Genomic DNA, 11,293 nt, shown 5'->3' with positions numbered 1-11,293 from the left:
GGATGAGACTCCAGTAAAATTTCTAGTGGATACTGGGATCCAGTACTCTGCTTTAATAAAGCCCTAAGGAAAAGTCTCAGATAAAATCTCTTGGGTGTTGGGCTAGGATGTAGCTCAGTGCCAAAGCGCTTGCCTAGCAAGTACAACGTCCTGGGTTCGATCCCCAGTACCAAAAAGAAAAGACAAAAAAATACAGTTAAAAAAACCCAAATAACAACAAAAAACCTCTTGGGTGCAAGAAGTAATGGGAATTAAACAATACTCATGGACCACCGAAAGAACAGTGGACCTGGGGATGGGATGAGTGTCCCACTCATTCTTCGTTATTCCAGAAAGCCCTTATCCCTTATTGGGAAGAGACTTGTTAACCAAGGTCAAGGCACAGATTCACTTATATCCAGAAGGTCCCCAGGTGGAGGATGCTCAAGGAAGACCAATACAAGTATTGACTCAGGGCCTGGAAGATGAGGACCGGTTGCTCCAACCACCCTAGACTCCTGACCAAGAAATCACCTATTGGCTGGAAAGGTATCCAGAAGCTTGGGCAGAGACTGGTGGAGTGGGACTAGCGAAACATATACCAGCTCTCTTCATCAAAGTAAAATCAGGGGTGGACCCAGTTAGAGTTTGACAGTACCTTATGTCCATGGAGGCACATGGGGAATTACACCCCACATTAGGCGTCTGCTAGACCTGGGTGTATTGCGACCCTGCCAGTCAGCGTGGAACACTCCCCTGCTACCAGTCTGCAAGCCCAAATCTAATGAATGTAAGCCAGTACAGGACTTCAGGGGAGTCCATAAAAGGGTAATGGACAATCACCCAACCATACCGAACACCTACACTCTCCTGAACACCCTGCATCAATATAGGCAGTGGTACATTGTATTAGATTTGAAAGATGCCTGTTTCAGCCTACCCTTGGTGCCCAAAAATCAAGTTCCCTTTGCCTTTGAGCGGACAGATGTCAAAGGAGGTGTCAATGGATCTGGACAAGACTCATTCAAGGATTCAAAAACTCACCGACACTCTTTGACAAAGCTTTGCATGAGGACTTGGTGAGTTTAGGGGAAGCCACCCTGGTCTGACTTTGTTGCAATATGTGGGTGACTTATTAACTGCTGGTGCAACTGAAAGAGAATGCATCCACGGAACAGAAGATTTACCCCAGATATTGGGAAACCTTGGTTAATGAGCATGGGTCAAGAAAGCACAAACCTGCAAATCAGAGGTAACTTACCTGGGCTATTTATTGAAATGGGGGCAGCGATGTCTCACCAAAGACAGAAAATAAACTGTCCTTCAAAATTCCAACACCACGGTCACAGCACCAAGTAAGGGTGTTTTTGGGTTCTGCCACCTTTTGCCATCTGTGAATCCAAGGGTTTGCAGAGCTGGCTAAACCTCTTTACGAGGAGAAGCAACTGTTTCAATGGACAGAGGAAGCTGAATGAGCCTTTGAACAGATAAAAAGTGCCTTATTATAAGCCCCAGTGTTGGAACTCCATAATGCCAGTAAACCCTTTTATTTATATGTGGATGAACATAATGGAATAGCAAAAGGAGTCCTAACCCAATATTTGGGCCCATGAAGAAAACCAGTAGCCTACTTGTTAAAGAAATTAGACTCAGTAACAGTAGGATGGACACCATGTCTGAGAATGATAGCGGCTACTGCCCTGATGGTAAAATACACAGATAAATTAACCATGGGACAAGAACTGTATGTGACCACCCCCCACACTATTGAGGGTGTGTTAAAGCAACCACCAGATCGGTGACTCAGCAATACCCAAATAACCCATTACCAAGGAATGCTACTCAACCCTCTCAGAATCAATTTCCAGGCTCCCTCGGCTCTCCATCCTACCAGATCAGGATCTAAACATGCCACTACATAACTGCTCAGAAATCCTGGCCCAAGTCCATAACATCCAAGAGGACTTAAGGGTCCAGCCATTGCTGGATGCTGAACTCGTGTGGTTTACAGATGAAAGCAGCTTTATTCATCAGGGAGAATTATGCGGGAGTGGCAGTAGTGACTGAGACTGATGTGGTCTGGGCTGAACCTCTACCAGTAGCCATATCAACACAGAGAGTCAAGTTAATAGCCCTGACCCAAGCTCTAACACTGGGAAAGGACAAAAGGCTAACTGTGTACACTGACAGTCCATATGCATTTGCAACGGCTCATGTACACAGAGATATTTACAAAGAAAGATGATTACTGACATCTGAAGGAAAAACCATCAAAAATAAAGATGGAATCTTGGCTTTAATTACTGCTCTTTGGCTGCCTAAGTTAGCCATTGTTCATTGCCCTAGACATCAAAAACCTAAAGATGCTGTGAGTAAAGGCAGTACCCTGGCCTACAGAATAACCCAGGAGGTGGCATTGCAAAGCCACTTTATAATGATGATTAAAACCCAGACCCTGGTACAAGAACTCTTCAGGATACTCCAATATACACCACAGAGGACTTGAAATGGCACAATATATAATGGTTGGTGGAGAGATTTTAGGAGCAACATTATACTAGCCATGAACTGGTGGATAAGATCACATTTTTTTCTTTCCTTTACTCATATATTTTTGTTGGTGGTGGTCTTGGCACTTGAAATCTGGGCCTGGGCACTGTCCCTCTGCTATTCAGCTCAAGGCTAATGCTCTACCACTTGAGCCACAGTGCCGTTTCCAGTTTTCTTGCAGTAAATTGGAGAAAAGAGTCTCCATGACTTTCCTACCGGGGCTGGCTTTGAACTCCAATCCTCAGATCTCAACACCACCCAGCTTAGGATCACATTTCTAACAGTGTACACTCAGCATATGTAATTGTTATATTCATCTATCTTTATATGAAATCTTGAGTTAAAAATCTGGACTACAGCTTAGACTTTACACTCAAAAAATGTTTGTAGTTTAAAAGTTGATTCTACTGGATAAATGAAACCTAAGAATGTAAAGGAGTCTCGGAAGTTCAGTTTGCATCCAGCCTGGGCAGAACAGTGTTTGAGACACTATCTATAATTAACCAGCCAAAAGCTGGATTGGAAGAATGGCTTAGGTGATTGAATAACAGTCATGAGCAAGAATGATGAATAAGAGCTTGAGGCTTTTGCAAACATACATGTAAACATACACATACACACAGAGGCCCTTATATGTGCCTCTGAAGCAACTCTCACAATATGTAGAAAAGTTAGAAAACAATAGAAAAGATTTCCTGAGTAAAACTAGAATCAAGTAATAATTTTTAAAATGAGAAAATCCTCAAATGAACTTTCTTCAAAAAAGTGTGAGAATATTACATAGGTAAAGACCAGAGATAGTAAGAGAGTCAAGTAATCAATATTAAAGGGATTGGATCTATGGAGGAATGAATCAGAGACCCGGCAGATGCATTGAAAATGTTCATACCCTGTGTCAAATGTTAGAACATCTTTGAAGATAGTACATGAACAGTCTGAGAAGTCCAGTGGATAATATCACTGGAGAAGTTCAGAATTGCTAATCTGTACCTAGATTAAATAAACCAAGAAGGGGCTGGGAATGTGGCTCAGTGGTAGAGAGCTTGGCTTGCATTCATGTAGCCCTGGGTTTGATTCCTCAGCACCACATAAGCAAAAAGAAAAAAGCTGGAAGTGGCTTTGCGGCTTAAGTGGTAGAGCGCTAGCTTTGAGCTGAAGAGCTAAGGGACAGCACCCAGGCCCAGAGATCAGGCCCCATTACCGGACCCAAAAATAAACAAAGAAACAAATAAGTAAAGAAAGAAAGAAACTATGGTGGGGCAATGTGATACAAGCCTTGAATTCGAGCACTCAGACTGACAGGAGATTAGAGACTGTAATTATTACTGATACCTTCCCTGAAGCAGGTAGTATAATTTTGTCTTAATAAAACAAACCAAACAAGATAGGAATGCACTGTTGGAAGTTTGGGCTAATTTCTTCATTATGGTTTGAAAAGCCAAGTTTTCTATTGAAATGCAACTGGTATATAACCCTCAGTTGTGTTTTAAATGCTCTCTTCATTATAGAACATTCTTAGATGCAAAATGGTTCATGATTCCCATCCAAAATTTGAAAAAGTAAGTAATAATCATTCTGTTAGGTTCCAAGGAAAGGATGAAGGATTACAAAAGCTTAAGCCTGGAGGAATAGCAAAGTTCATTTAATGTAGGTCTTTATAGCTCTTGCTAAATTAGAGTTAAGACTTCAAAAAATACTTTGGTTTCGTTTGTAATTTCATATTCTATAGGATACTACAATTTTTTTTAGGTAGAGTGTTTAATTGACAAATTTATAAATGTTTCTTGCATTCTATTTGCCTAGCATATTGTTTCAAGAGAGTTATAATTAGAACTCAGTTAATAGATAATTCTAACTGCTCATGTAGATAATATGAATAATGTAGACCGAGTTGCCAACAAATTGATGATACTAATTTATAAATTTAGAAAAAGCAATTTTTTGAGACTTTAATATAACATGGTATGAAGAGAATAATTGTGTGACATCTTCTTTCTTCTACCTGTATGTAACACAAGAAGCAATTTCCTTAATTACGTGCCTCTGTATACAGTGAGAAAAATGCTAGGTTTGGGGTTTGTTTTTATTTTTGTTTTTGTTTTATTGCTTTGTCATGGGGCTTGAACTCTGGACCTGGACACTGTCTCTGAGCCTGTTAAGCTCAAGGCTTGTGCCCTAACACTTCAACCTCAGTACCACTTGTGTCTGGCTTTTACTGAGAAGTTTATTGGAGATAAGAATCTAGGGAACCTTCCTGCCTCATGGGCTTTGAACTGTAATCTTCCGATCTTAGCATGCTGAATATCTATGATACTTAAAAAAGTATAAATATAAATAATATTTGCAAGAATACCAGGTGAGGAAAAATGTTGCAACCCAGTTTATTGTGGTGTTCTGTCCAGAACACGGAGGGCATCACATTAGCAGAGGTGTAGTATTTTTCCCAATAGAGATAAGCTATTTGTGATGTGAATTAAGGGAATTTTGAGGTGCACCCTACAAGTTGAAAACTGTTGGTCTAGGATGACTTTATGGCATAAATTATGGGATTGATGGTCATAGAAATAATAGCTTAATCTGATAAACAATTGCTTACTCTTGAAGAATTAATTATAACCGACGCTTTACAGTTTTATCCTATACCAGAATGTGGCTATTTTTCTGTTCACTTCTCAATCTGTAACACCCCATTGGAAAATGCATCTATTGCAGAATTACATAACATGCAAACAGGTACTATTTTGAATCTTTCAGGTATGGAATGTTCAGAATTTTAAAGTGAGTAATTATTAGTCATAGGAATTTTGAAGAACATACATATTCTTTCCTCTTAAAAACTTATTTACTTTTAAAAGTTATGGGTTTCCATAGAATTAAACGGTTTTCGGTTTTAATATGAGAAAGTACTAGTTAATTCTTTTTTGAAAATATTGGCAAGTATATTGTGAAAAAATTGTCTAGTTGGATAACATTCAAGTTGGTGGCCCTCCCATTAAGAAGGGGTAATTCATTCAAATTAGATGCCAAATAGTACTGATTTTTTTAAAAATTACTACATAAAGAACAATATTTACTATACCAATACAGTGAAATTTTATTTCATGCTGTTTTTTTTAAATTTAATTTTAATGTGAAAGTGATGTGCAGTGGTTTAGCAATTGTAAGTCAGTGAATACATAACTTTTCAAACTTATTATCCCCTCTCTCATTTTTCTCACAGTTTTACTTCACCCCAATACCCCTCACAAGTTGTAATGTACATTTCCAACATATTGTCTTCTGAGTATTGCTATTGCATTGGTTTTCCTTTTCTCCTTTATCTCGCCATTTTGTTGTTCCTCTTCCCTTCCCTAATTAAGGTAAATGTATACACAATACACAGGGTACCAAAATCAAACACAGTAGGAGATAAACCATAGGGGAAAAACCCAAGGAAAATAGAAATCACATAGTACATTAAAAACAACTGCAAATAAATATCTCTTTCCATATCTTAGAGTTCATTTTGCTCAGCATCATGTTCATATATAAGCATAACAAAGTCACTGGAAAATAATACTTTCATGGGTACTATATCATGAAAACAACATGTTAACTGTTTTTGATGGTAAAGGTGGAATTAGGATTGGTAAATTCGCGATTCTGATAAAGGAATTTCAAAAGAGTTTTAAAATTATGACAGGTAAATGTTAATTGTTCAAAATTTTAACTTAGCCTATTAAGAAAATTTTAAATTGCCTGAGAAAATAGGCTTTCATGCAAAGAAATTCATGGAGACTTAGCTGAGAAGGAGCAATGTGGGTAAGATGGCTCATTTTCACAGTAAACAAACAAACCTCACAAACCTTGCTGTAAATCCTGTAGGTTCCCATGAGAATTGTCCTTACCCAGGAAATATACTCTTACTGCGTGAAACAAGGTTGTAATCGAATTTAAATTCAAAGCTTTTTTTTTTAAAATAAGACATCAAAATTTGTGAATTGACCTTTAATTACTAAACAGTAATTCCCTTAAAAAGATAATTTGAGTCAAAATATTTAGGGAGAAAGTGCCCTTCACAATGAAACAACGTATTGAGTTTACACTTTTCTGTTTTAATACTTTCCACAATGTCTTTGCATGTGAAGCACTGAAACACAGAAAAAAATCTGATTGGATACTTCAAACCAGTGATTTCACATTTCATAGTAGCTTAAAAAATATAATATCCTTATTAACATGAGATAGTGAAGACTTCTTTTTTTACATAAGCCAGAAAGTTTGGGGATCAGAAAAGAATTGAGCAAATTGAAAAGGTAAGAAAACACGTTATTAGAAACCCTAGCTAAGCATTTTGGTTTCAGCAATGGAGGGGACCAAAACTTTTTGATATAGATTGTCTTAATGTTTTTGATACCTAAAGAGATTTTACAGAGCCTATTTGGCTCAGTATAATGAAGAACAAATTGAATGAAGACATGACAATAAATTCCACCCCCAAGTAAAAGAGTTTTCAAAGAGAAACCATGAAGATGTAGCAGTGGGGGACGTCTTATAGTCCTTCAGCTTCACTAGACTTGAAGCCAAGAAGTTGTGATTAATTGGAAATCAAGCAAGAGCTAAGAGGGGGAGATAGAAGTAGGACATAGAAGTATTGTCCTTTGTAACAGACAATGTCATCCAAGGAATCGCTGATTTAACTCTATTCTTCTCCACATATCACGTTGAGCAAATACAAGACCAAGAGGAAAATAATCAATTTAAATAATTTTGCAAAGAATAACTTCACTGTTCCTGATATGGTATCTAAGGAGAGTCTTAAGAGAGAAGATAAAAGTCTTAAGAGAGACGGTAATAGTGGAGTATTCTTAGGTTTCCTCTAAATATCTTTTTAGCAAAATATATCTTTGAGGATAGAAGTGATTGAACCAAAAAGTGGTTGAGTACTTATTTTTGTGGGCACTTTAGACACAAGAAAATTTCAAGGTAAAAGAAAAATGAAAAAAAAAATATAGCCAAATAGTTGTGATTATAGGTTCTTCGACTGGATTTTTGGAGACACAGTTTTGCAGTAGTGTTGGTCCTCATTAACATAGCTGTTGGGTTTTCGTGGCAACCAAATGAAAAGGGGAAGTTTAATGGACTCGCTTGAACAAGTGAACAGCATGATAGAAAGTAATGGCAAATAATATTTAATGAATTATTTTGAACAATTACTTTGTGAGAACAAAGAAGGAAAGAAAATTCAAAATCACATGACGTTATTAAAAGTATGAAAATGGAGTAGTGAAGAGATTGAGAGGAAACATAGAGGACTATTTTCTCTCCAGTGGAGTAATAGGTTCTTGATCTTGCTTCTTCCATTCTTCTTCACAAGCTATCAAGTGTGCCTCAGGACTGGAGTATCCAGTTCAGACAAAGAGCACTCGCAGAAGAAAATATTTGCAGTAGCTATAGGTGATTTATAACCTTAGACAATCTTTTTAAATCTGTTCAAAATTCTCCCCTACCCCAAGCTTCCCTCTTTGAACAGCTTTCTTTGCTTTTCCAAAGACCGCCCTTCATTAACAGCTTAAAATTTTGAGAGGTCATATTCATACTCTCTAGAGATTGCTGTTTGGTTGTGATTTTTGTGTTTTTATTGTTGTTTTTAAGTGAATTTCAAAAGGTTGTGCAAGTGTGTTACAATTAAATATGTCCATCTAATTGTCCAATGCTCCTGGATCAGAGTCACTCCTTCTATCAACCTCAACCAACCCTTTCTCCAAGATTGAGTTCATATTTAGCACTTCCTTAATTACATATGTACATTGAGTATTCTAGCTGTACTTGCCCCTTGTTCTATTTTTCATTCGTTCTATTTCTTGACTATTGTTCCTCTCTGGTTTCAATTTCCTGATAGTCATTCTGTTAAACTGCCTGTTAATACTTTGAAAGGTTTATATGCATTCCATGGAGTTTCACTCCCACATACACTTGAACTGTTGTCAGCTTATATTTCCATAATTCATTCATCTGCAATAACAATTTGCAAGACTGGAGATGTTAAGCACTTAGACATGATTTTATTCTCATTCATTTGGAAGATTAATCTTTAATCAATAAGAAAGTTTAAAAATGGCTTAGAATTTATTCCTAACTACCAGTTTTTATGAATAGCTTTGGATAATGGTGTGTGATTATTTTATTTTACATAGGATAATTTTTTCTACTACCTATAAGTTTTGGAAAAAGAAGAAAACTAAAATTTACTTCTTAGAGGAATATGACAGAAATAGAAGACAGATTTTGTTTATCACATCTCTCATCAGTACCCATATTCAAGACTTAAAATCATATTTCTTACTATGTTAGACAGATAGGGAAAACATAAACCAACACATGATAAGGCAGCTATTAGTGACTTTTTAAAATGTACCTTCTTATTTGATGAAATTTACTTTGTTAGCTAATATTTGTGTTTGAAATATGGGAGGCTGATCCATTTAACACATTTCTGGAAGGCACCTACTAAACAACACAAATGGTGAGGGGTCCTATTTCTACACTTTAATGAATGGTTTAACTTGTTTGGTATTAGTGCTGGGTAGGTAAATCAACTCTATTGTAACTTGCTCCCTACACTTGAAAATCTTGTAAACTCACTATCATCTACTTGTCAAGGTTATTTTGGCAAATGTGATTTTAAATAGTTTATTTGAAAATGAATATACGTTAGGGAGATAAAATGTAGGTTATCATTGGTTTGAGAATGACAACATTTTTACACTACAGAACCTAGTTTTACTGAACTACCAGTGTTTTGAAGCACTAAGGATCTTCCCAGTTAATGCTATTCTAAATTATATTTGACCTTTAAATCAAGTATTCCTAGCCTTGGTAGACCAATTATATATCTATTATTACAGAAACTATTTTTGGGGGAGGTTGTCCAGTCGTGGGGCCTGAACTCTGGGCCTGGGCACTGTCCCTCAGCTCTTCAGCTCAAGGCTAGCGCTCTACCACTTGAGCCACAGCGCCACTTCCGGCTTTTTTCTTTTTGCTTATGTGGTGCTGAGGAATCGAACACAGGGCCTCAGGCATGCAAGGCAAGTGCTCTACCACTGAGCCACCTTCCCAGCCCTACAGAAACTATTTTTTTGGCTGCACTGAAATCTTTCATTAATCATTAGGAGAGGAGTACTAAAAATAATCGTGTTCATTTGTGATTTTGTTCACTCATATTACAGTACTTTCTCTCAGATTTTGTGATCTCATCTTTCATTTTAAGTTGCCTTGCATTTCACAATTGATTTCTGCTAATTCTTGTAAGGAATTGGGGTCCTGAAATAATGTAGGAAATGAGAAATTGAGATGAGTCTTCAATTATTTTGTAGAAAGATTCACTGTGTGAAATTTAAAATCAGCACATATAAATATAAAATATATAAGCATATATAAAATAAAAATTGTTTTGCATTATTGTGTTGTGGTTAGGGAATCAAAAGAAACTCTGTTTTAAAGTATTATTCGTTTATCTCTACCTCAGTTTTTGGTAGAGTTAGACTTAAAGCTTTAACATTTGTAGATTTACAGCCTAGAGCTAAGAGGAAAAACTATGATTAAAACATTACCAATTTAAGGCCTAATATCAAGGAGAAACATATGGTCTTCTCCAGGAGCTATGGAAATATTTGGTGATAGAAAGTCAGTAGTGTAAATTCCTGCCAGGTTGGATGATAGACAGGCTAGAACAGTAGGTAATCATGCATATGAACAATTTTTTCACCTTCTTGGCTTTAGCTACTTTTGAAATGATAAGTATAATAAACAATTATATTTTGATAAAATACCTTCCATTCTGAACAATTCTGTCTGAACTGTTCATCTCTCTACGATCCCTTGTAACTAAGATTAGTTTTGTTCCAGTAAGACAATCTATGCTGTCAGGGTAAGATATTCTGGTTGGTCTGTTCCTACATGGAAGAAGGGTAAACGTTCAGGTAGACATTTGTCCCAGCAAGACCTCATTTGGGAAATTTTAAGCTGCAGAAGTTTAGAAGTAGCTCTTAAGTAAGGCTTACTTTGAATCCATTAGCTCTACAAAGCTAACTGAGTTGATAAATAAGTACCTGAAAAACCATCACCTTTGGACTTAGTTGGAAAGGTTTCAAAGTATGATCAAATTTAAAATGAAAATGACAAAATAGACACTGAAAAAAATTGTAAATGTGAGTAATTGACCAAACGATATGTTTTTTCCACTATACACAGAATTTTAGAGAAATAAGATCAATAGCATTTTTAGGAACATTAAGAGTTCCTTGTTACAAATAGGGAACCATGGATATATGCCTGTATAAAGATTGAAACATTAAGTACTTAAATTTAGAGGGTACTGCATGCTTCAGAAGCAGGTCTACCCAAATTACAATACAGAGTTTAACATGGCACTTGCACAAAGATGATATGAAAATTTGTGAAGTATTCCATAATTTTCATTATTCTGATGCAAGAAATGAAAAACAGTTATTAAAAAGTTAATTACCAAAAAACAAGTGTAAAAATACATGTAATTTATAGAACTAAAGGTTAGTTTGACATCAGTGTATTAATTCTTAACCTTAGAAAGGCCTTTACATAGCATAACCTTTACAAAAATTGAAATTAGATAACATTGTAATTTTATCCCAAAGAAATAAAATAATATAAGGACCTAGGAAAAAAAGAAAGCTTAAACTTCTTCTATATGGAATGCAATCTGAAAGGACACATTTATTAATGAACCTATACATTATATAACAAT

General features: G+C 36.2%; 1 pseudogene; it reads left to right on the top strand.

Moving 5' to 3' along the window:
• Positions 1 to 10,889: 10,889 nt before the first annotated feature.
• LOC138835432 (U6 spliceosomal RNA) lies at positions 10,890 to 10,986 on the top strand (annotated as a pseudogene).
• Positions 10,987 to 11,293: the final 307 nt, after the last annotated feature.

This window comes from Dipodomys merriami, unplaced genomic scaffold (assembly GCF_024711535.1).
Source record: "Dipodomys merriami isolate MVZ:Mamm:240054 unplaced genomic scaffold, mDipMer1.0.p SCAF_238, whole genome shotgun sequence".
Taxonomy (NCBI): domain Eukaryota; kingdom Metazoa; phylum Chordata; class Mammalia; order Rodentia; family Heteromyidae; genus Dipodomys; species Dipodomys merriami.
This window is presented reverse-complemented; position numbering and strand designations above follow the sequence as displayed.